This window comes from Carassius carassius, chromosome 44, assembly GCF_963082965.1.
Source record: "Carassius carassius chromosome 44, fCarCar2.1, whole genome shotgun sequence".
NCBI lineage: Eukaryota > Metazoa > Chordata > Actinopteri > Cypriniformes > Cyprinidae > Carassius > Carassius carassius.
In genome coordinates, this window is record NC_081798.1 from 12,783,223 (window position 1) to 12,810,394 (window position 27,172).

General features: G+C 38.6%; 1 protein-coding gene across 2 annotated transcripts in view; it reads left to right on the forward strand.

The window, feature by feature from the left end:
* Positions 1-27,172, forward strand: part of sipa1l2 (signal-induced proliferation-associated 1 like 2) — an 82,120-nt gene that overhangs the window by 245 nt on the left and 54,703 nt on the right. The window lies entirely within an intron of this gene.

Sequence of the window (27,172 nt, forward strand, 5' to 3'; positions counted from 1 at the left end):
CCGGCTCCACATCGCGTTTTTTTGGTTTTAACAATGGGTTCTATCAACAACAAAAAAGCAGGGGAACATATTATATTGATTTGTTTTAGATAAAGATATTTTATTTTGTTTAAAATAAATGTGCAGTCGCTGATGCACATAACAGTGGGCAGTTTAGTATTGTTATTCAATCCAGTGTTTGGGAATTGGGGGAATTAACAACAAAACATTCTACAATACATTGACTATACATTTGTTTTCACTGTAGTTGTTGTAGCCTACAATTTGTGTGTAAATGATGAATATTTATTCGCTTTGTCGTTTTCTTTTCACTTTAAAACTTGCTAGATCGAACTTGGTTCACCCAAAATTAAAATGGTTTTAATTTACTCACCCCTATTTCAAACCCCTTTGACTTTCTTTGTTCTGTGAAAAACAAGTCGAGTCGTTACATATTTTCAAAGCCTTCTGATGCCATGCGATAGCTTTTTGTGAGGAACAGGCCGAAATTTAGGTCGCTATTTACTCGTCTGATTCGCTTCAGTTAAAGGCTGATACTCAATTGTTCAGTCAGTGAATTGAACTCCAGAATCGGATCAGTCTGATTTGTTCGGATGACGGTTTCATGAAACAGTATGTTACCAATACCTGAATGACTTACTACATACTATGTGAATTACCAGTCAATTGCGTCACGACATTAACAACATGACAAGTGTGGTTTGGATTATATTCATACTATATAGAACATACTTTTCCGATGGTCGCGAAGCAAGTTTTCAAAGAGTATGTTGTTTTGGAAACAGCCTTTGATTCAAAGTGGTAACCAGTGGTCATTTTGCTATCCCAAAATGCCAAGAAATTATTAGATACAAAAATAATATTATTATAATTATATAATATTATTAATATAAAATATATAATATTATTAAAATGTAATTATACTGCTCATTCGCTAATATAAAAAAGGCACTTAATCAGTTTGGGATAAAGCGAGCTAGAATTGCAATTTCAGATATCTGCAAATTAATTAATAAAACAAACTTTAAAAAAAAAGGATTTGGAATTTCTCCTTTTCCCATGAACTTGCCAAGAAGTACTGGGGCATATATCACAATCTTTAGTGAATAATGACTTACATTTTTTTCCTCATACAAAGGTATTGTATGGCTTCAGGCAACACGTCATGTGGACTATTTTTATGTTAATTTCGTGGTGATTTTGTGTCACAGAATTTATCTCCACAGATGTGCGGAAGTCATGCAGGCTTGAAATGACAGTATTGTTGATCATTTTTTATGAGAACTATTCCTTCAAAGCCCTTCAGTCTACAATGGATCCAATACATTTTTTAATATGAAACAAGAGAGTTTTGCGAAGACTTGGTCTGTACCATTTTAGTACAAATGATTATCTTCAATCTTATAGCGGTAACGCTCATTCTGTCACTGGTCGTCATACTAAGAGAGATCATCTGAAAGTACTCATTACTCACTGGTGTTGAAAACCCTGCAACGGCCCTAAATGGATTAGTCTCGCTTAATTTGTAACGCTTTTAAGAGAAATAGTTTTTTTGTTGTTGTTCCTTCAACAGTAACCTTGGCAGCCAGCTGTTGCTTTGAACATCTTGGCAGTCTACCCAGTAAATCTGTGGTTTTTATTCTCTCTCCTGGGGTTGGAGTTTATGATGCCCAAATTGGAGGGGTTTGTGTGCTTTGCAGGCATGAAACCCTTTGTACCTCCGCTGTCTTTGTTTTAGGCACATCCATTATTCAAATTCAGGCAAATACTTTGTTCTCATCTGTTAGAAACTGAGTGGCATGTAAATGAAATGTCTTCATCAATTGGAGACTACAGATATCCGCCCAAATGCCTTGTTGCATGTCAATTGAGTTGCAGATGGCTCTGAATGCTCATCTAATGAGTTTTCATATATTTTATTGTTAATTTAATTATCAAAACTCCAATGTGATTATGTTCAGCCTAGCTAAATTTAGTCAGAAACACTTCTCTTGAGGGCGGGGATTGGTGCCAACCAAGAAACACATCTGTGTCCTGTTGGTTAGGGCTAGAATAATGTTGTGCTCTTTCTAAATGTTCATATTCTCACTTAAATGGTGATACACTGCTTTAAACCTCTGAATGAATAGTCATGCTGCTTTGTGTGGTCATTTGAAACCCCCTCTGGGTGGATTAGAAGTCAAATACCCCAAACGTTTGACAGCAGGGAACCCATCAAAAACACTTTCCTTGCGCTCAGAGGGTTCAAATCAATGGCCTTTGTGTCGCTAGCACTGACAGAAAACAGGCCTGAGGGCGATTTGTTTGTGTTAGCGGATTAATTTCCCCTCTCTCTGTGTCATGGAGGGCACCTGTCAGCACTGAGGGACTCTTCGCGTGAACCCTGTGGGAATTTTTCAGCTGTCCCCACATAGTGCGGTCAGGCTAATTAAGTCTCTGTTCTTTTCTTTGCGATTCCCTGATCTCATCCCTTGGGTCTTAGACTAACGGTGAGATCGTAGAGAAAGATCAACAGATGTTTTTCAAGTGGTTTAGAGAAATGTGATTTAGGGAAATTATACTAGATGCAGCTGAGTTTGAATTAGCCCTCCACTGACCGTTGATTGAGTTATCTAATTCTTGCAAGACCCCGTTGACCCTGGTGAACAAATCAGAAGACTCCTCCCCCTTTTCATTGTTCATAGGCGACTGTGTGAGTCCGGTTAGAGTAGTTGTGAATGTTTGTATGTCTGGCTCCATGGGAGGACTCCTCGGTATGAGTTGTTTCCTCTGAGCATGTCTGGTTCCCTAGGGATGGAAAACAATCAGAGCATATTTGAGCGCCCAGATCCTGCATGGTGGAGCAGATTATGTACATAGTTTGCATAATTTGCAGATAATGGAAAGGAAATAAGTTCGGATGTGTTTCAAGTTTACCAAATCAAGATCAGGAGTTGAGAACACCTCAGGGAACAAGATCCAAATGGCTTAATTTGAAGTCTAAACAGCCCCTGCTCTAAGTGTGACCTCTTTCTGAAAGGTTTTGTCTTTTGCTTCTCTTGGAAAGGAAGTATTTCATTATCTCGAGACTCAGAACGGATGCTTTAGTTCGTAATCTGTTTGCCCTTTTAAACTCCTAAAATAGTCACTCAAGTCCATGCAAGACCCTGTTGGTTCATTGATTTATTTTAAGATCAAGTTCTCAGAAAAAAATGGTTGAGTAGTCAGCTGGAGATCATGAAAAAGCTTTTGAAATTGCTGATGGTAGTGAAATTTGTGCTCTTGAAATGGAGTCTCAGAAGACAATGACAAAGGATACATTTGCTGGTAGTATTGCAGTAATGCATTTTTGTTACCGATGGAAAGCATGAGGAGAATAAATGGATACAGACGGGGATTAGCTATGGCCATCTGTTGGCCGAGGAATCAATAGCCAGACCTTTCTGAGCTTCCCTGCATGGGTACAGGAAAGGATCACTGCACCACTCCATCAATGGCACTTCAGTTTGGCTGAGAGTGACCTTGGATACTCCATTTATAATGAGTGTTCGATCATGCACCTTTGTGAGCAAGAGAGTGATGTCTTGCATCGGACCACAACTTCCCACGTTTCATCCACCATCTCTGGCACTCTTCCAGCACCCGGCATGACCTCAAAGCCTCTTGTTAAGATGAACGATATAATTGTAGTAGTCGGCAGTACTGTATATTCAGCAGTGGTTGCCAACTACTAATGTTAATTTCAAAACTTTCCAAAGGGCTTTTTCCAAAGCTACCGTATCATGAGGACACTCATTTGCTAGTGTGTTCCTGAATTTTCTGTTAAGATTAGTCTTCTGACGTATCTGGCTTTCATTTGGTTGTCATATTCATATTCATATTCATTCTTTATTGTCCTTAATAGAGTTCCTCTATTGAGGACAATAAAGAATGAATATGAATATGGATTTGTTTCCACAGTCCGTACCAAAAGTAACATTCAACACTCATAACATACACGTACAATACAGAATTTTGTACACATGAGTAGATCAGGCTTTCTGTAAATTCAGCGCTCTTATTGCTGAAATTACAAAGCTTTTCCCTAGTCGTGATTTTTTTATGAGGCAGTTGTCTATATCTGTGACCTGAGGGAAGAAGGGTGAAACATGAGTTAAGAGGGTGGCTGGGGTTTTGTATGATGGTATTTGCTCTGCGAATGGTAGCAGCATCAATGAGAGCCGGCAAGTTGGGTGTGGGAAGACCAATTATTTTTGAAGAAGTCTTAGTGATTCTAAGAAGCTTGTTCCTATTAGTGAGAGAAAGCATAGTGAAATAGCAGGTGGCACAGTACAGAAGGACGGGTTCAATGATGCTATGGTACAAAAGAAGAAGATGTGGTTTGACTGAGAGAGTTCTGAGTTTCCCAAGGGACGCTTCTATTGCAAGAAAAGATTTCCATTTAGTTGGCCATTGAGTTCCCAGCTATTTTCTTCCTTTTCCCATTCTTTTTCATGGCTCTTTTTGAAGGTGTCGACACAATGGAGTGTCTTCCTATGACACTTCCACAGCCTGGAGGCTTGAGGGTTCAGTTTTCAGGTCGATATAGAGTAGACCATTTCATCCTTATTACAGACAACCCTAAAGAGCTGACGCCAACTCAGACCACCCTTCTCACTTCTGCCTGAGTGACTTTACTGACATTCCTGGCAGAATCACCTGGCCTTAGCACCCTGCATATCTGAATCCAAGACATTGTGTGGTCAGTAGACTAGAAAAAAAAGCTTATGAGCATTGGATTGTGATGATGTTGTGTCATTCCGGGGTTTGCTTTGAAGCATGGATGTGTTATCTCAGAAAATAAAGGTCTGGCTGTAGGTGTTGTATTGCAGTCATGTGATATCAAAACTGTTTAAGATCATTGGAGATGGAGGGAACTGCCTGCTATATGAGTGCTGGCAATTTGAAGGAAGACAAAGGCTTGTACTGGAAACCTGAATGGACCTCAATGGTTTCGTAAATATATTATCAAATTACTTCTCATTAGTTTTGCATATTTCTCTTCAATGTTAAAGGGGTAGTTCACCCAAAAGTTTACTCAGCCTCATGTTGTTACAAATCTGTATTACTTACTTTGTACAGATTTTGTATATAACTTGTTTGTATAGACCAACTTTTTTTTTTTTTTTGCTGCTTTACTTAGAAGACAATTAATCATATAGGTTTTATATGAGACAACATAAAGTAATTCATGACATAATTTAATTTTTTAGATCAATCTATCCATTTAATTGTCAATCTGTAAAAAGAATTTAAGCAAGACACGAGTGTTTTTATTATTTATTACTTGCTTTATGTATATTTAACATCTTTGTCATGTTTTATAGCCTACAGTCCCAGCTTCATAATAACTCACCATTCCCTCTTTTCTGCCTAATGCAGAAGCCCATGGGAAAGAGAGCGAGGCTGCTGGCAAACCCAATCAGATGCATGGAGCCATCTGCCTCTACACCTGACACTGTAACACTCACTTCCATCCATCCAGTTGGGTCTCAACCCCACCAAATGCCTTTTCCTGATTAACAATAGTTTAATTTCAAACCCTTTTGCTCATACGTTTCCGCTATCCTTTGAGATCTTCCCTCTTCCTTTCTACCTGTTCCGTGAGCGTAACCTTGGATGACAAGCTGCTCAATATTTAAAATGGCAAACGCTACAAAAAACTAGAGCACTGGAGTGCAGCGTCTGCATTGGTTTCTGCACAGTTTGTTTTCATGTGGGGCTTTTGTTTCGAGTTGGGGACGAGAATTGAAATAGCAGATAGCAGATAGATTTCCACAGTTCCACTTTGGCTGAACCGACTCTCATTCAAGTATCTACGCTCATTGTGAGAGGGGGATATTTCAGGAGGCTGGCTCACGCACACAGGGCCGTTTCCTTCTGGCTTCACTCTCTTTCTTTGAACCAGATCTCTCTTCTCAGCGGGACTAATATGACTCTCTTGCGCTTGCTAAGTGGGCTCTTTGGAGGTTTCCGCCACAAAGAGGGACTTCAGATGGGGACAGGCAGATTTACGTGAAGTGTTCAAAGACATGAGTATCCCCATCTCTCTGTTGTTGGGTGGGTGGAAAGATCAAACCTTGAGCCTTTCATTAACACCAGCAGATTGTGCAAAGCACTTTCACAATTAGATTTTTTATTTTTATTTCATAAAGTACAGGGGAATTGTGCACAAGCCTTCAGGGTGAAAATTTGAGGAATGTCACCTCTTAAGTTTATAATTGGTTCTCAGCTTTCTTTGCTTCCATCTGGAGAAACATGGTATGACTAATCAGATGATTGACGGGGAGCTGAAAAAATGAATTATGTGCACAATAAGGCCTTGCATAAGGTTAACAGCTCCTGCCAAGTGTTGAGAGAACAGTGGCTGTGTTGTACCTGTGTCGGTTGTCATGGAGGCGTGTCCCAAAGCGAAGAAAGTGATAAAGACTGCTCAGTATCTGTGAAATCTTTGTTTTGCAGTGTTTACCCTTCAACAGGCATGAATCACCACATCATTACCTTGTATTGACTGCTATGCGCAGTTGCTTTCATTCGGATTCTGCTCAATGTTATCGTTGTCTTCATGATGGACAGGAAATATGTATAGTAGAGCAATTGCGAGGTGAAAGATGGTGCAACTGTCTCCTTCACTTTCCATCATTGTTGTGGCTCATTAGCCGTTAGCTTTTTCCAGTGTATTTGCGCAAAGATTAAACGCATTGTATGCTAGACAGCACCACCTTCACAATGCAAGTCAAGTGGAAACTTATTATTTTTGCCCTACATTTCCTCATTGCCAGGCCTGGATGTGTTATTCCCATAACATTAGGGTTGTTTGTTAGTCATGCGTGTACAAGGATGATTAAATGCATGTAATCCTCAGGACTCCTCATGTTTAGAGTCTATTTTAATCTAATTGCACTTAAATACACATATTTTAGGTCTTCGTCCTTGGCTGCATTGTAGTGAATGTTACTGTTTGAGGCAGTCCTACCTATGCTATGACCAGAGTCTGTCCCTGGTATATTCCTCATATGAGTATAATATGTACCATAGAGATTTAGTATGACACTGCAGGATGTAATTTACATATGTTGTTCATAATCAGCAAGGCTATTTGTAGCAGAAACAGCTGTTGTTTGTTGCGGCGGTGGTATAGCTGCTGCTATTCTGCACATACAGCAAACCCTCACAGCCCTTTAATAAATCATAACCATTTTGTCTAAGAAGGTAATAACTCAGCTTGCTCCAGTCTATTCACTTTTATACATGTTTTTTTCAGATTTAAAGGCAAAGTCCATTTTTTATGATGTGTAAATACTTTCTATCCCAGTTTAATGTGGAGAGTTAGCTTCATTTTTACAGTGTTTTATTTTATTTTTTTATTTAAGTGGCCTGAAAACCGTTAGTTTAGGCTTTTTGGAAATATATTTTCAGTTCTGTTTGGTGCCTCTGTTGGTGTAGAAATTTCACCCTTAAAATATCAACTGAAGCAGCTTTTCTGGCCCCTGATGTGGTGAAGATTGAGGTGAAGGTCCTTTGACCTTCTACTGGCCACTTCAGCAGGGACAGATGGACAGGTTTATTTTTGAGGTCAAGGTGCCTCTTGCCCCAGGGTTTCCTGTTTTTCTGTCTTATTGATCTCATCCCATAAACGGACGTTTCCACATTGGTTTGGAATGTGGACTGTTGCATATGCTTCAGTCAGTGAGCTAAATGTCAGCAAGGTCACCTTTAAACCCTTTTTGTTTGTTTGGTTGGCACAAACCAGGTGAAGGTCTTGGGAGAGACCACTTAATATTATATTTAAAACAATTTTATCAACATATTAGTATTTCTAAATTGATTCTAACAATGTATTTAAAACTTTCAGCAACAAAGAGTTGTTACCACCAGCTTGTGAAAGCAATAAACCATTTGAGACCGTGGTCTTCACTGGATTACCAAGGTTAAGGGTGTTTTCGGCACATTGCATCTTGCATGCCTCGTGGCTTATTACGTTATTGTGCATGCTCCATTATGTGCACCATTGGCCCATATAACATAAGGCAAAGCCAGATTATTCTTGTGAATCTATATGTAGTGACATTTAGGGACAAACATGGAGAAACAAAAGGATCTGATGACCTGTGTTTGCTGTTGGGTAAGTTCCCCAGATCCATAAGCCAGACCCCAGACAATGTGTTTTTTTTTTTGGTGGGGTTAGGTGGATGACCTGTTGTCCCCCAGAGCCGAAGGTCAGATAAGAGGAGCGGATTAGTATCTCTCCCAGCATTCCTTCTTCCCACTGTAGTGAAAGTGATGTCTCAATAGAAAGCCTACACAGCAAATTTTAAAGAGTGGATTTAACTCCCTCAGAGTTAAAATTTACACTTGCCCATAGTATATATGGGAATCACTGGTAAAGTGTTAAATTAACACTTTTGAAAGAGTTAACATTATTAACACTCTGACAGTGTTAACCAACAAACTCTTAAGGTGTAAAATATTAACACCAGAATGGATGATGAGAACACCAAAGTTGGTGTTCAAAGTTAACACTCATGGATTAACTGGTCAACACTGCCCCAGTGTTCAGGTGAATATAAAAAATAAACCCACAAAACAATAAAATGTTTTCAAATCCATTTATCAAAACTATTATCAGGTGAAATGTCGAATACAAGTATGAATTGCAATACAACAATAGTTCACCCAAAACTGAAGATTCTGTCATGTGTTTATCCTCATGTGGTTCTAAACCTGTATGACCTTCTGTCTTCTGAGGAACACAAAACGTTATTTTTTTGAAAAATCTGCAGAAGAAATACATGAGACCACTCCCAATCCAGACAGAGTTTTATTAAAAATGTCATGGCTCTTCCAAGCTTTATTATTGCAGTGGGTGGGTGTGTCTGTTGACCAGTCCAAAAGAAGTGAAATAAAGTGCATCATTCCATAATAAAATGTTTCTCTAGCTTGCACTGAGTGTTGTACGCAGAAGCCCTTCTGGGCGGATGACGTATGGATGTCGACGAAGCGCATGCATGGTGAGAAGTGACGAACACTGAAGATCGGAGGATGGAGCAAAACAAAAACGCATTGATTCGCTACATGAGGCCTTTATTTACCCCCCGTAGCCGTGTGAGGCACTGTTTATTACTACCTCAATACCACGACTGAGGTGCCCTTGAGCAAGGCACTGAACCCCCAACTGCTCCCCGGGCGCCGCAGCGTAAATGATGCCCACTGCTTCAGGTGTGTGTTCATGGTGTGTGTGCACTTTGGATGGGTTAAATGCAGAGCACGAATTCTAAGTATGGGACATCATACTTGGCTGAATGTCATGTCACGTCATTAGGGATGGATACATTTTATTGTACTTCTTTTGGACTGTTGAACAGAAACTCGCACCCACTGCCATTATAAATCTCGGAAGTGCCAAGATCATTTTTAATAAAACTCAGATTAGATTCATCTAAAAGAAGAAAGTCATATACACCGAGGTTGCCTTAAGGGTGAATAAATCACAGGCTAATTGTAATTGTTGGATGAACAAACCCTTTATCTTGTATTTTTGGGTGAACTATCCCTTTAAGGAAAATAATTCTAATTCACTGTAAATGTATTTTGTAAACAGAAAGTCAGTCTTACTAGAAAATGGGTCTTCTAACGACAGAGACAAAGTCACAATTCCAAGTGCATACTGATCTCCCTGCGTTGAGGTTGGACAACTCCTATTAAAATGAATGCACATAAATGGGACAGCACATAAATAAATGACGGTCCAAACGTGTATATGTGTGTGTGTGTGTGTATGTATGTATGTATATGTATGTGTATATATATATATGTGTGTGTGTGTGTGTGTATATATATATATGTATATATATATATATATATATATATATATATATATATATATATATATATATATATATATATGCTTACAGTCTTAATTTTTTAAGAAAGAGATCAGACTCTTTATTATTATTATTGTAGAAAAAATAAACATGGCAAACATGAAAATCTTAAAATATGCAATTGTGGCTTACTCATGTATTGGTGGCTTCATACTCTTCAAGCACATCATCTCCTTTTGATTTTTCTGTTAAGCCAGCATGAACCATCTGTAACAATATAAAAAAAAAGTTTCCTTAAAATTGTATATCAAACCCATACAACTCCCTTTTGCTAAATACAAAACATAATGTAATGCTTATTGATAATATCATAATAAAGTGTCTAAAGTAGTTAACTGCAACTCATGTGCCATACCAATTGTCTCTGGCCATACTCCAAGACTTGTTCAAAATCACTTTGAATGATGAAGAGAGATTGAGTTTATTAAGTGTTATTTTCAAATTAATGCACTCAAATCCAACATGAAAACTCAATTCATGCTTAAGGAAATCACAAAAATTGGGGATGAGACACACAAGAACAATTAACTTATATTGTCATTTATATTTGAGCAGTTTTGCAGTGGTTTGATTTGACATTATGACGTGTTACATGCTGTATTATAAATGAGGTAACGTTAAAAAAACTTCTGGCATTTCCCTTCAGTTTCAGATTTCATCTGTGAAAATGTTTCGGATCGTTTTGGCATGCACAACATATAACTTTCGTCATAAAGTGATATTATTTTATAAAACACATATCGTAAAATAAATAAAACACTTACTTTTGGTGTTTTCCTTGTTAAGACCAATTTCCCCATCTGCTCCAGAGCATCGCGAGTGAAAGAAAATATCTCTGAGAAAAAGTTTAGGAGTGTAATGTTACAGCAGATACGTTAGATATCACTATAAATAGCATGATGTTATAAAACACATTTTAAATTAGGTAACGTTAACGTTTAAAACGTACACAGACCTTTACTTCTGGTGTTTCCCAGTGACCTCCGCATCTGCGCACTGCAGAGCAATTCAAATCTGTGAGAAACAGTTAAGTTAGGCTTGTTCAGGTGTGCGCAGCAAATAAATATCGTCATATAGAAATATTATCTTATAAAATACATATCGTAAATGAGGTAAAACACTTAACTGTTACTACTTAACTGTCGGTGTTTTCCTTGTTAAAAACCAACTTCCCTGTCTACTTCGCATCGCTGGTGAAAGGAAATATCGCTCTGAGAAAAGGTTTAGGAGTGTACACCACATAAATATCACCTTAAATCAATGTGATGCTATAAAATACAAATTTTAAATGAGATAAAACACTTACTTTCGGATTTTCCCGTTTTGAAAAAAAGTCCTCGTCTGTTCCGCTTCTCGAGTGAAAGGAAATGTCTCTGAGAAACGTTTAGGCGCAAACAGCACATAAATATCGTTATAAAACGATATAATATTACAAAACATATTTGTAAGTAAGACTAAACACTTTATTTTGTTGTTTTACTTCCTTATGCACTTCGCATTTCGAGCAAAGAAAATGGCATCATTGAAAAATATTTCAGACAGGTCAAGCTCGCACACGAGAAAATGTCCCGGATGTGTCTAATAACACTCAACAGTGTTAATAAGGGTTACGCTCCATTTTTACACCACTAGAGGGGCTGTGCACACCAGCTAGTGTTAATCGTTTGAAATTCAACACCACAACTTTAACTCTTTACTCTGAGGCCTAGTCCACACGGACACGGGTATTTTTATAACCGGAGTTTTTCCTCCTGCGTTTAAAAAAAAAATCCCGTCCACATGAAAACGCCAAAACATGCTATCAAGCGCTGTCAAGAGCATGCCAAACCAGCAGGCGGCGATATAACCCAAATTGTAAAGTCACCTTGGCCAATCAGAAGCAGTCAGCAGCGCACAATCTGACGTCAAACTGCGTCAAACACAGCGGATAACGGCGCACACTCTGACGTCGCAAGGCAAAAACCCCAGTTATACTGTCCACACGACAACACCGCAACCGGCATTTCTGAAAATGCTCACCCTGGCCGTAGTTTTCAAAAATGTTTGGTTTCGGTGCCCTGAAACTGCGTTTTCGTGTGGACGAAAGGCTGAACCGCGTAAAAAAAGTCACGGTTATAAAAATACCCGTGTCCGTGTGGACAGGGCCTGAAAGTCCTTAACACTGGGATTTCAACACTGGAGATTTTGCTGTGTAGAGGAATTTTAAGTGGTGACACTATGGGCACTTTCTTTTCCAATGTTTTTCTGGACTCTTTTTTAATTTTTTTTTATCTCACCCATCCTTTCCCACCTTTACCACTGAAATAAGATGTTGGGCTTGATCATTTTCTGGAAGCCCCTATGACCTGGAAGATTAGAGACATTTGTGCAGGAAATTATAGGTGTGATTATGGTGGCAGGAAATGGCTGTTGGCAATTAAAAAAGATGAGGAGAAAACACGTGTTGCCTTGAGACGCAGGTGCAGCTTCCGTCAGCTCTCCTCGCATGAAAATCAACATAACTCTGTGTTTTTTCGGAAAGGGTTGTGGGTGATCAAAGACCAGATCCATTTTCGGACACCTAAATGTCATTTAACGCACCATTAGTAGTTTCAGTTGTGCAGATCATTCTTGCTGAGTGGTTCAAAATGTGGAAGTAATGACAGATGTTCAATAAGTGTTGATTTGCCATGCTTTGTCTGCTTACAAACAAAGATACAATTTTTATAAGCTGTCGATGAGAATTTCTGGTGTTAGGTTTTATTTTCTCGTTCTAGGGAATGATTCAATTCAGATTTTGTCATGTTCTTCTGTAATTGTGGGATTAAGTTCATGGAATTTGAGGCCTTTTCTCTGTTACTGACAACAACACGCATTGAAAATCCAGGATAGTACATCTCTCTAGTTTTAAAAGAACATGGGCACATGGCCACCCTAGGTGAACCTGGCTGTATTTTTAGAAATCCCTCTGTAGATGTTGTGATTTTTAATGCTGAACTTGGTTCAGCGTCATTTCCAGGTGTCTTTTGTTTATGTCCTATCACGGTACCAATCTCAAATCTGCATGAAAGGGCAGCTGTTATCCTCGACCTTTTGCTTGTTCTACAATCTTCACGCTCTTATTGACTTCCATCAGTTCAGCTGACTATGTTTCAATAACGTAATTATCGCTATAAAATCTTTAGTCATGGGCATGATGAGATTTTTATGAGCCAGACGTGTCACATGTTTACAGATGAGTGTGTATTTGGCTGCCTGTGTCCTATCTTTGGGATTGATTAGCTGGTAAGTGACCTGCTTGGTTCAAGGTTAATTGGTTTATTGTAGCAGAACATGTTGTGAGGTGGAGATTGAGCGGAGACAAGTTCGACACCGCTATAATGTGCATGAATGTGCAGCTTTTAGGCTCTAATGAACTGATGGGCTTGCAGCCAATCAGGCGTTGCGGTTCAGCCAGTTCGGCCTGTTTTATGTATTTAATGAGCTTTTTAGGGATATTTGAGAGAAGCATGTATTGTTTCTTGTGCTCGAAAGGAGGATGAGGTTATTGTTAGATTAATAACATGGTTAGACGTTTTGCTTCAGTGTGCTGATGCGTTGTGTGTTTTGGTGTGAATGTGTTTGCTTGAATCTAATGCCTTTTCCTTACTCAGCTAGCAGAGTGCTGCTTCAGCTCACTGGAGCCTATAGATGCTCAAACACACTCACACAGCCTTAGCATTCACCCCAGCCTGACTTCATACATCCTATTCAAGCACCAGACATTCCTTTATCAGTGATTCACAGCTGGGTTAATTTAAGCTTGCTTTAAGCCTATTTCTTAGAATTTATTTTATTTTGCATTTTACACATATATTATATTTTTGTAATAATCATAAATTTCTATGATTTTGTTCTATATTATATTAAAAAAAAATGTAAATTATTTATTTTCCATTTTCATTTTTATTACTATGCAGTTCAGTAATAAAAAATGTGAGTTTCATCTCACATTTGGAGTTTTTGTCTTCCCTTGCTGCTCATAATCAAATAACACCACCTCTATGACGATGCAGTACTACTATTTTTTTATTGTGTTATATAAACTATTTTTTTTTAGTGCTATAGGTTTATGTATTTAATTTTATTTTTTTAATAATTAATTACTGTTGTATGTCACTTTTTAGGTATGTCTGGTATGTTACTAATACAAGTGTCTGACCATATATGAAGCCACAATTAGTACATTTGAAATTGTCCAAAATTGGATTCAGAAAAATCCTATATTTGTTTTTTTTTATTGTTTACATGCAAAAACATCCTGAACAAATTGGCTGGCAAAATGCAGGCACTCAATAAGATTCAGTCTCTGCCTCTCCTACAGTTCAGCCTTTCATATGCACCGAGGCTCATGAGGTCGTTATCGAACTCCGTCGCAGTGGATTTCAACAGTCAGAGGTCAGTTGCCTTCAGAGACGTCACTCACTGGGCCTGGAGGTTTTGTTCCCATGTGGAAGGAAAGACCTTATTCGCGCAGTTTTATTTCCCTGAATGCTAAGGAGAACCATGAGTGAGGAACGGATGGAGAGAGAGAAAGGGACAGGCAAGCACAGCTGGGCAGCCAAGGCAGGACAGTTTTATTTCAGAGAGTCAGTTTGCTTTGTAATGTGAAGAAAAGAGCCAGGGGAATACTTCACAACACCCAACAGACCATTCCTCTGTCTGGCTCTCTTTTTCATCCTCTACTCATCTTCTCTCTCTCTCTCTCTCTCTCTCTCTCTCTCTCTCTCACTCACTCTCTCATTTTGGCTCCTTTTTTATCATTTTAAAAGGGATAATTCGCTCAAAAAATAAAATTCTGTCATAATTTACTCACCTTCATGTAACTTCAAACCTGTATGACTGACTTTCTTCTGTGGAACATAAAAGAAGGTTAAATTTGCTTGGACCCCGACGTTCCTCAAAACCTTTTTTTTTGTTGTTGTTGTTGTTGGTCTCCAAACTGACATAAGTACCATAAAACTGGTCCATGTGGTTTTTACCTTGGGTCTTCTGAAGCCAAACAATATCTTTGTTAGGAGGGTAAGGTTTTCAATGACTAATGATCATATGGACCACTTTTTATGGTGCTTTTTTGTCATTATTGAGCTGGACCCATTCTTCATTCACTTTCTTCAACTCTTCTAAAATTCACTTCGTGTTTCATGGAAGAAAGACTGGTGTAGTTTGAAATAAAGGTAAATAAATATTAGCAGAATTTACATTTTTCAAGTTTCAAGTAATCCTTTTTTTTTTTCATTTCCATTTGGTAGTGCAAAAAATTACACTTAAAGGGTTAGTTCACCCCAAAATGATAATTCTGTCATTAATTACTCACCTTCATGTTGTTCCGAATGCGTTAGACTTTCATTCATCTTTGGAACACAAATTAAGATATTTTGGTGAAATTGGACAGCTGATTAGTTTCAGGAAATAGTGCGTGCATGCGTCCTGGTACTTGCCAAAATGGCGGAAGATGGAAACTCCGGAAGTGAAGTGACATACAGCCAAGTATACTCAGAATTCGTGCTCTGCATTTAACCCATCCAAAGTGCACACACACAGCAGTGAACACACACACACACCGTGAACACACACCCAGAGCAGTGGGCAGCCATTTATGCTGGGGCATCCGGAAGAAGAATGGGTGACACTTTTTTTTTTTTTTTCGGTTTGTTTTCTTTGTTTGCAAAAAAAAAGTAACTTTGCAAAATTTAAGTTAAGCCTTTGATGTCACATGGACAGTTTAACCGATGTCCATGCTACATTTCTGGGTGTTGTTGTCTAGGCAGGGTCCGAGAGCTCTCAGATTTCAACAAAATAACTTAATTTGTGTTCTGAAGATGAACAGAGGTCTTACAGGTATGGAACGACATGAGGGTAAGTAATTAATGACAGAATTTTAGAACCTATATTCAGTCTTTCTGTCTTTCTCAAATACATAATTTCTTCGCCGGCTATGCAGCGGAATAAAAAAAAAAGGGAATGTGTTTGAGTCTGACTGACGTGTGATTGCAAATGAGAAACAGCTGTTTCCATCCCCCTCTGTGTCTCTGAGTGCTCGTCCCACAGCAGGAGTGAGCCAAGTGGAAAGCGGCACCCAACAGCTGCACACAGACACAGCAAGGAGCCAAAACGGACAGGTTTTTATGTTTTCGTTTTGGAGGAACAACAGGAAGGGAACCAAGTATCTGAATGTTTCTAGCCTATAGGTGAGCAGCGTAAACAGGGCAAGGCGATAGAGTCATAAACGAAGAGTGGGTCTACGTCAATACAAACAACACAAGTGTTTCAGATCTGTTGACGTGACCCAAAGTGCTTGGGCAAAGGGGCGGTCTGTTGTTAAGAATTCACACCTCTACCTCAGGAGCAGCTGTTGCCCATCTCTCTCCTCCTCAATGAGGGGGAAGGGAGGAATGCTGAAGGTATTTTCCGGGTTTATTGCGACCTGACGTCTATGTGCCGCATTTGTGGAGTGCCGACGATTCTCAGACAATAAATGCATGCTTAGTGTAAACGCGTGTTTCTTGTGTTTATAAACTCAGAGGGACATGTTGAAATTATTGCCTAAGGTGGCCGAGAGCATGCTAACGGGTGATAGATAAACTCGGAATATTCCTTTTAAGGTGAACTGTCATTTTTTTTAAATGATAAAATACTTTCTTTTGCCAGTTCAATGCAGAGAGACATCAATAAGCAAGCCATCGGTAGGTTGATTTCCTAAAACGTTTTTAGAACATAAGCTGCATTCCAAAGGATCGGTTATGATATACAATGTATTATGTATTCTGCTATCTAGATCCTTCATTTTTTAAGAGTAGTGTCATCTCAAATGTATATGGGGTTTAGTGTGATTTAAATTTAGTAATTTTGTCCTTTCTTCATTCAATGAGAATCTATACTGTATACAGATGTCAATGTGAAAATGTTAATTAAAAGTATAAAGAGGGTGTTGAGGCTTGTATCTGAAGCCCTTTGTGGAAATGGTTATTATTTTTCAGACTGGTGCTACAAGTGGTATAGAAATTTCATTTTTCATCTGCTTTGTTTATTCGTAGTCTGTGTGGAGGAAGGGTGATTTCATACCCTACAAAGACTTTAAACGTGTTACCTGATACAGAATGGTACAATTCCAAACTAAATTTAAACAGTGCTTTCTAATAAACTTGACAGCAAAGATAAAGACACAAAGGCCCATTAGAGTGTGTGAGAGAGAGAGAGAGAGAAGGAATGAGAATAATTCACAGCCTCTCCCTCCTGTGCTTCATCACTGGGGCTTTATGAGGCCACAGGCAGCTATAAACTTCTCCTTTTTAATAAAAGCAGCTATTCACACATTTCTCATTCTCATTGTTTGTGTACAAGAGAGAAAAAGAGAATCGTCTTCCTACGCGGTTTTCATTTTAAACACGTATATGGATGTATGCAGTTCACAGTATTTAAACAGACATAAACACACAAGCACCTCAGCTGTGTTTCTCCTCAGGGTGAATGAGTTTTATCCTGTCTGCTGCTAATCCAGAAGGCATTTGGGCTCCTATCAACACATTTAATACCTCCCAATAAATAAAACTGTTGATTTAAAATCAACATGAAAAAACTGGCATTATTTATTTTTATTAATTCATTTTGCTGGTCTTATTGTGCACAGTTGATCTATGCAAGTTTGCCCCACTAAGAATTTTTTTTGTTATTTGATCGATTGTAAAATTTCATTTAAAGGGTTAGTTTACCAATGAAAATTAGGCGATAAATTATACTCCCTCAAGTTGTATATGAGTTTCTTATTTCAGACGAATCCAGTCGGAGTAAAAAAAACAAATTGTCTGTCTTTGATCTTTCAAGCTGTTTCATGGTACTCAGTGGGTGTTGCAGTGCATCAGTCCAAAAGAAATAAAATAAAACGCCCATCCTTAATAAAAAGTGTCTCACACAGCTCCAGGGGGTGAAAAAAGTCCTCCTGTAGCGAATTGATGCATTTTTGTAAAAAACAAAACAAAAAAAACCTTATTTTAACCCATAATAATCTATTTAATCCAGCTTGCGCTTACTGTTGAACACGGAAGCAGCTCCGGGCTGATGATGTTTGAGGTCAGCTTTTGATATGGAAGACCCAGTTTTTACAGTCCTAATATAGTTTTATTCTGTAAAACTTTGCAATATGGTTCAATTTGTTAACAGGTTAATGCATTAGATCACATGAACTAACACTTAATTCATAAATACACTGTTGTCCATTGTGAATTTATGTTTGCATTTGTTTGATCAAAAATGCAGTAAAAATGATATTGTAAAATATTCTTACAATTTACAATAATGTTTTTCTTAAAAAAAAAAACATTCAATGTAATTAATGGAAGAAACTATGGAACTTAATTAGTATATTATAATTATCAAACCAAGATTTAGTCTATCCTTGCTAAATAAAATTATCAATTTCTTTCGTAAGAAAATCTTGTTGACTGCGTATAATGGGATTAAAATTAACCTAGATTAATAAATGTTATAAAAGCATTGTGCATTAATTAATATTAATATATAGAACCTTATTATAAAGTGTTACCATCATCCTTATGGATTTTTTTTTCTCGTTAAATATCCTGTTTTGCACTGAAATACTTTAAATTGTGGAAATAAAAAACCATTTTGCATACCTTTTTGCATGTTAAATGTAATATCTATTCACATACTGTGGCTGTATGTTATATGGTTGTGCCACATCCTGGTATGCTCCATCAGAAAGTGATAGCCAGAAAAACAGAACCAGAGAAAGTGATAGTAGGAAGTAGTCCTTCAGTATGTGATGCTGTCTTTACATGCTCTCTCCCATCTCTAGCCATCTCTGTCTTTTCTCTTTTCTCTTTGGTTTGACATATTGCAAACCTGCTTTTTCCACCATAGTAACCCAGCCGAGGGGGAAATGTGCTGTCAATCAAAAAGTCATGAGATCAGAGGTTGCTAGGTAACAAGGTAAAACAGCCCCGAAACCCCTAACTAACAACAACAAACTGTGCAAGGGCACATTTTAGAAAACAGCTAATAACATGTTCAGGAAGCCGTTGCGTCTGGCATCTCGCTGGCATGTGGCCACTGTATCCCACAGCAGCTGTGAGAGGAGTTTTCACACTAAACACACTGCTACTTCCAAGACTTAACTCGTACTGACTGACCTTTTCACTTGTGTATGTGTGTGTGTGTGTGGGGGTGGGGGGGGGGGTGTTATCTCTTCAACTCCCTACCGTTTTTCACCACTGCATAACCAACTTATGCAGGTGGAGAGTGCAGGTTAGTCATTTAAAAATAGTGCTGTCAAACGATTAATCGCATCCAAAATAAAAGTTTTTCTTTACATCATATATTTGTGTGTACTGTGTATATTTATTAAGTATATAACAATACACACACATGCATGTATTTAGGAAAATTTGTATATTTCTATATTAAATACATTTATATATGATATAAATTATATAAATATATACATGTAAATATTTTGAAAATATATTCTGTATGTGTGTGTATTTGTATATACATGATAAATTTACACAGTACACACAAATATATTACATAAACACAAACTTTTATTTTGGATGCAATTAATCGTGACAGCACTATTTAAAAGAGTAGTTCACCCAAAAATGATACCTTCTACAACCTGAATTCCGGAAAAGTTGGGACGTTTTTTAAATTTTAATAAAATGAAAACTAAAGGAATTTCAAATCACATGAGCCAATATTTTATTCACAATAGAACATAGATAACGTAGCAAATGTTTAAACTGATAAATTTTACACTTTTATCCACTTAATTAGCTCATTTAAAATTTAATGCCTGCTACAGGTCTCAAAAATGTTGGCACGGGGGCAACAAATGGCTAAAAAAGCAAGCAGTTTTGAAAAGATTCAGCTGGGAGAACATCTAGTGATTAATTAAGTTAATTGATATCAGGTCTGTAACATGATTAGCTATAAAAGCTTTGTCTTAGAGAAGCAGAGTCTCTCAGAAGTAAAGATGGGCAGAGGCTCTCCAATCTGTGCAAGACTGCGTAAAATTTTTTTGGAAAACTTTAAAAACAATGTTCCTCAACGTCAAACTGCAAAGGCTTTGCAAATCTCATCATCTACAGTGCATAACATCATCAAAAGATTCAGAGAAACTGGAGAAATCTCTGTGCGTAAGGGACAAGGCCGGAGACCTTTATTGGATGCCCGTGGTCTTCGGGCTCTCAGACGACACTGCATCACTCATCGGCATGATTGTGTCAATGACATTACTAAATCGGCCCAGGAATACTTTCAGAAACCACTGTCGGTAAACACAATCCGCCGTGCCATCAGCAGATGCCAACTAAAGCTCTATCATGCAAAAAGGAAGCCATATGTGAACATGGTCCAGAAGCGCCGTCGTTTCCTGTGGGCCAAGGCTCATTTAAAATGGACTATTTCAAAGTGGAATAGTGTTTTATGGTCAGACGAGTCCAAATTTGACATTCTTGTTGGAAATCACGGACGCCGTGTCCTCCGTGCTAAAGAGGAGGGAGACCTTCCAGCATGTTATCAGTGTTCAGTTCAAAAGTCAGCATCTCTGATGGTATGGGGGTGCATAAGTGCATACGGTATGGGCAGCTTGCATGTTTTGGAAGGCTCTGTGAATGCTGAAAGATATATAAAGGTTTTAGAGCAACATATGCTTCCCTCCAAACAATGTCTATTTCAGGGAAGGCCTTGTTTATTTCAGCAGGACAATGCAAAACCACATACTGCAGCTATAACAACAGCATGGCTTTGTCGTAGAAGAGTCCGGGTGCTAACCTGGCCTGCCTGCAGTCCAGATCTTTCACCTATAGAGAACATTTGGCGCATCATTAAATGAAAAATACGTCAAAGACGACCACGAACTCTTCAGCAGCTGGAAATCTATATAAGGCAAGACTGGGACCAAATTCCAACAGCAAAACTCCAGCAACTCATAGCCTCAATGCCCAGACGTCTTCAAACTGTTTTGAAAAGAAAAGGAGATGCTACACCATGGTAAACATGCCCCATCCCAACTATTTTGAGACCTGTAGCAGAAATCAAAATTGAAATGAGCTCATTTTGTGCATAAAATTGTAAACTTTCTCAGTTTAAACATTTGCTATGTTATCTATGTTCTATTGTGAATAAAATATTGGCTCATGTGATTTGAAAGTCTTTTAGTTTTCATTTTATTAAAATTTAAAAAACGTCCCAACTTTTCCGGAATTCGGGTTGTAGTAAGTTGTTAGTCACTTTCATTATGTGTAAAAAATTCACTTTTTGTGTTCAATACAAGAAATAAGTCATTCAAGCTTCTAAGCTTTGGCTTGGAACAAGATGAATGCAAGTGTGAAGACAGGATATCCAGTACAAGAGCTTGATTGTAGCTCTAAAAACAAGAATTCTTTCTTTTAATGACAATTATTGACTTGCCAAATTAGAAGTAAAACCAGACCAGTTTCCGGTGCTTTAGGAGTCTTAAAATTGCTCTTGTCCAATTTAATTAGAGCAGTGGAATGAAGTGTAAGTTTTGAAATGCACTCGCATAGTAGCTCCAGTTCACTTAGTCTAACTTGCTCTGGGCTGTCTGTTAGAAACTTTGCAGTGGAGCATGTACACAGGCGGTTGCAGTGATCCATGAGCACATTAGCCAGGTTGCAGGGAGAATGAAGACGGGTGAGTTAGGGAGAAAGAAAGAAAGAACCTTGACAGAACAGTGCAGCCTGAAAGAGAAAGACATGGACCCTAACAAGCAGCAAGGCCCTGGAGACCTAGAGACCACCACAGTGCACAGAAGCAGCTTCAAATGTGCCACTGATTCGGCTGACATGGTAGAGAGAGGGAGAAGGAAGTTTGGACTGTGTGTCCTTTCCTTACATTTAGACTTGTATAAACAGACAGGGTTAGCCTGACAGAGCGATGTGTAAATATTCCCCTGGAGACTTGGTGCAGCTGTAGGCAGAGTGAGGAAAGGCATCTTGGGTATTTATTGCCGTGGTTCGATCACACTGCATTACCGTCCAGCACTGTGTTCTCAGGGTTTCAGTCCAACTGCCCCAGAGGTTCGTTCCCATCATTACTGTCTGTTTAGATGCATTTTTAATGACAAACAGCCCATACTGACAGGAAGTTTGAGCTTTTGAGTGTTTTACTGTTTTTTGGTGTGTATGTGTGTACAGAGCTGACACTGCAATATGTGTGTATGGGTCCATTGATCAAACTTTGTATAGCACATTTCCTGTAAACAGAGGAAAACAGATGCAGCATAGTAAATATTATCACTTAGGCTACGTTCACACTGCAGGCTGAAACGACCCAATTTCGATTTTTTGCCCCTATGCGACCTGTATCTGATCTTTTCATGACAGTCTGAACGACACAGATCCGATCTTTTCAAATGCGACCCAGGCCACTTGGGTATGTGGTCCTAAATCCGATACGTATCCGATCTTTTAAAATGCGACCTCCGTCTGAACGGGCCGTTGAGTACTCTTCTGCTCATGCGGATCACTTCTAGGTCATTTCACGTTCACACAGGAGATCACAAAAGGTCGCATTTAATTGGAAATGTGAACGGCCTTGCAAAAAAATCTAATATTTTCAAAAAAAATCGGAATTGAGCATTAAGCCCTGCAGTGTGAACGTAGCCTTAGAAGTTTGGCTTCTGGACAACAGATCCAAAGCTGGGACAGTCATAAGATATGAGAATGTGAGAATATATTATTTGTATTTATAGTTTATATAATTCATTAAAGGGATTCCAAATTTGTTCCAAATGTCATGTTGTTCTGAACCTGTAAGACGTTTGTACAGAAACTTTTAATGATTTTTATTAATATTTTTTTTTAGATCTATATTTCTCTATTGACATCTCTATGCAACTACCACTTTTACGCTTAAATGTATAAAAGTTCAGACTGAATTGAGCTGTATAGTTCATATTTTCGCTTTATATGATGAACAGATTTCATTTAAGCTTTTATTTACATTGATCAGCGAACATAAACAGAAGATCAACCATATTTGCTTGACGCACGAGAACAACCCTCATTTTGCAACACTGCTTGCACAATGTGTACTATTGGTTAATGAAACCAATAACCCATCCCCAAACTTGCACCATTGGTTGAGCCAGTGTTGCTGTGCTGGGCAGGATTCTCAAACAAACAGTATTGTTTTATCACCACAAAGCCCTAGTTTTGCTAAATTCAACAACCTAGTAAACTTACTCAAGCCTTTCACACTGCGATTTTTGAAAATACACGTGTAATGTGTCCCGGCAGTTATTGCCGGGTCGCTAGATTTTGCCCCTTTCACACTGGCAGTGATTACCCGGAATATGTGCGTACGTTCACACAGAACCTGTAAAGGTCCCGTAAAGACACGTGACACCAGGATGTTACGTGCAATTTAGGAGTTGAAAACGCTAGGCATGTTATCTTTCACTTAAGCTGGCGATAGGGCTGGGCGATATATCTAATGATATGATCGTGCACATTTAGTCAGTAAATCTGGTTCCGTGATTAGCGCTAAATTGCCATAACCTGCTTTTAAATGGAGCGGCACTTAATAGACAGAGCCGTAGATCACTGACAAGCTACGCAATATCACGTTCATTATTGCAGATGAATCACGTTCGATAATGAACGTGATATTGCGTCGCTTGTCAGTGATCTATGGCTCTGTCTATTAAGTGCCACTTCATTTAAAAGCAGGTGATGGCAATTTAGCGCTAATCACAGAACCAGATTTACTGACTAAATGGGCATGATCATATTGTTAGACATATCGCCCAGCCCTAGCTGGCGAACGTTCTCAGCACAAGCGTGGAAAGTGAGGAACTAACTGATCTCTGCTTCATTACAGTTTGCACATTTTTTTTTCGTCGCGAACACTGATCTGCCTTCAAAACACCTGGTAAAAGAGTCACACGATAACATGCGTCATCACTACGACACACCCTTTATGACATTAGCTCTGGCTGTTGTTCACACAGAGCTCAGAATCAATCCCGGGACGTGTTTGCGTTCACACAGAAGGTGACCTGGCAATGTTCCGGGTCCAACATGTAGTGTGAAAGGGGCTTTATAGTTGTCTTTGAATATTAGACTTTTGTTTTTTAAATCAAAAAATTACACACTTCACCTATAAAGTGTGAGTATTTCTGTGAGGGCTTGTCTCACTGACGCTGTCCTCCACTCGCCCTCGCCGCCACAGGAAGTCTAAGTTTACAGCGCCACAGCATATGGCTCGTACATGGGATTATTCCACCTCTGTCCTCTCTGTCACTCTCAAAACTTCTCTCTATTTCACCCCTCTATAACCTTAAAAACCGAATTGAGGTCTAAAACAATCATGTAGAAACCCCTCAGCTGTGTTCTCTATGCCTCTTTGAGGGTCTGTGCATCAATGCAGGTGGACTGAATAGGTTTGGGGGGCAGGTTGAGCTCAGGAGAAGTGGGTGGAAAGGGCTTTATCTGTCGGTCCGACAACTGGAGTTTCATGGTACCGCCTCCTTTTTTTTATTTTTATAGAAATGCTAATCTGAGCCAGCGGCACCAGTCGTTAGGGGCTTTTGTTCAGGGGGCAAAGGACTCTAGAGAGATGTTGGGGGTTGAGGAAATGAGGTTTGGCTTTCTTTTTATTGTTCTCTCAGTTTATATATGAGTACTTTTATCTTATCTTAACCATGTTTTCACTGCACACATTTGTTTTAATCCCTAACCAGCATCAGTCCTCCATATCAGTGAGGCTTGCGGCCTCACAGGGAATGTATTGATTGGTTGAGGTAAAGCAAATGCTGTTTGCGAGAAATGACACTCCGCCAGGTACATCTTTGGGTGTGGTTTCCAGGTGTTGGCAGGGTCCTGAACATCGGTTTAAGCCAAGGCCTTGAGGACTTTTCTGCCAACACAGATGGATTTACAGCTGTTTTTCTGTGGTAAGGATGTGGCGGAGGGCAACTGATCCAAACCAGCTGATTGAGCTGATCGGTCCTGACATGGCAATGTGTGCTTGATTCGTATCTATGATGATTGTGAAAAAGAATGCATATTTGTTTGGTGAGTTGTTGTTGTTGTGTGTGTTTGACATTTGTAATGTTCTGAATCGCTCTCCGCAGGGTTTTCTGAGGTTAGATGAAGAGCTTTGTAAAGCTGGGAATGGTTGCAGTATAATTAAATTTAAACTGCCAGTAGGATAGATGTCCTTCAGCAGTAAAAGAGGTGTTTACACTATTTTTCTTTCTTTCTCTGCATTTGCATTGTGTGTTTAGTTTTATTGAAAGCATTGAGTGATGGTGTAGATGTAGTGGGCAGTAGTGCTTGTGTTAGGAATAGCTCACAATGGCAGACAAATCGTCCATCAACCAACTAGTCCATTATGATTTTGTTTTATGATAATTTATGTAAAACACATTAAAAATACCAAATTTCAGAGTGATACAACTGTCCCAATACCATAAAAATATTTTTTTGTAGTTTTGATATGATCATGTTATTTATTTATTTTATTTCAATTTAACGACTTCTTAAATGCTTATTACCGGTAATTAAATTTTATTACATATCAACATTAAATGAATGCATTGAAGATAAATTACATGCACGTTCATTTATTATGGATGCTGTTGTATGTCACTGACATTTCTCTTTATCTTAGTATATGTTTAATTTTGGTGCCAGTGTTTTAGTTGGCATGCTTTCTGTGCTTTAGCTGTTAGCCATGTTTGAATGTAAATTTCTTTCAGAAAAGTGTCTTTAAATTAGTTTCTGTGTTTTCTTATGGTCTGGTGGTTCATGAGTGGGTTGCAGATTTGTTCTTATGACATTATGGGGGAAAACCTCTAAGCTCAAAAAATAAAAAGAGAACAACCCAGTAAAAATGGCTACTAACTGCATAATCATTATGATAGCTAAAAATACAAAGACATAGGCCTATGTTCATTTAAAATTGAGTAACAAACAGTTCACATATCCTTTCTGTTTAAATCAGGGGTCTAGCATCCAATTAATTTTCACTTAATAGAAGTTAGCCAGCTAGGAAGGTTTGTATTTGTAATTACTGTAAAATATTATAATGTGTAAATTACATTTCAGTGGGTGTTTTTAAGGACATTTTTGTTGTCACATGATTTGCAGTGTAAAATCTACCTCTGTAAAACCAGTTGAGAAGCACAGTTCTAAGGGATGCTGGTTAAAGGTCATATTTTTACCAAGGCCTGAGGAGTCCAGGTCTTTTATTCAGCAGTGTGTGTGTGTGTGTGTGTGTGTGTGTTTGTGTGTGTATGTGCTGGTTAAGGTATTTGGCGGTGATGGTGCAGCAGGGTGTTGGTGTGTGTGTGTGTCTTTTCGGCTGCTGTGAGGAGCTCAGAATGCCAGATGGTGCTTGTTATACTCAAAAAGCTCTCCCACTCTCGACTGGAGCTCCACGGTGTGGACCACATGCTGTCTGGAATGACCAGCTTCAATTCAGTCAGGCAGAATTCTCTAACACCCAAAACTACCTGCTGCTTCGGTTTTCTCACAGGCCCTTTCAGCCTCTCTTTCAAGTGCAGCATATCGTCAGAAACTCCCTATGAATGAAGGTTACTGCTTGAGCGCGAGAAGAAATTAGTTCAGCTCGGCAGGACAATGCAGTGCTGCTTCCACAAAGATGCCCGCTGCTGTCCAAACCCATAGAGGAACGATTTGAATGAGAGAAACAAGGAGGCAGTGTGTTTCAACTAGGGCTTCACAATTAATCGAATTTCTCATTGCGATTACAATTATGGATGCCACAATTACGGAATTGTTTAAAGACATTTGAGGCTTAATACTATAGAAAAGCACTAAAAGGTTTTCAGTTAGAGTGTTTTCAGCTTGTTTATTTTCATGTAAAACTATGGCATGCAGTTGTATCAAACAATGGTATAAACAACAATAAGTGTACATTTTGATAATCGTAATTAATTACCGCAATTACAGTTTTAAGAGAATAATCAACAATTATGATTTTTGTCATAATCATGCAGCCCTAGTTTCAACCATGAAGTCAGGTTTATGAAAGAGCCTTGGCCTGTTTGCTCCCACTGACCTTAAAGAAGCCGAGACAGATGTAGAGTTGTGCCATCGATTGCTGTCGAAACATGCCATGCATGTGCGAAACAACCAGTCCCTGCATGTTTGTTTGTGTCTGGTCCTGTCCTTTGAATGTGTTTTTACCAGTTAGTGTTGTCAGCAGGTGAACCGCAGAAATCGAAACTTGTGTCAAACTTT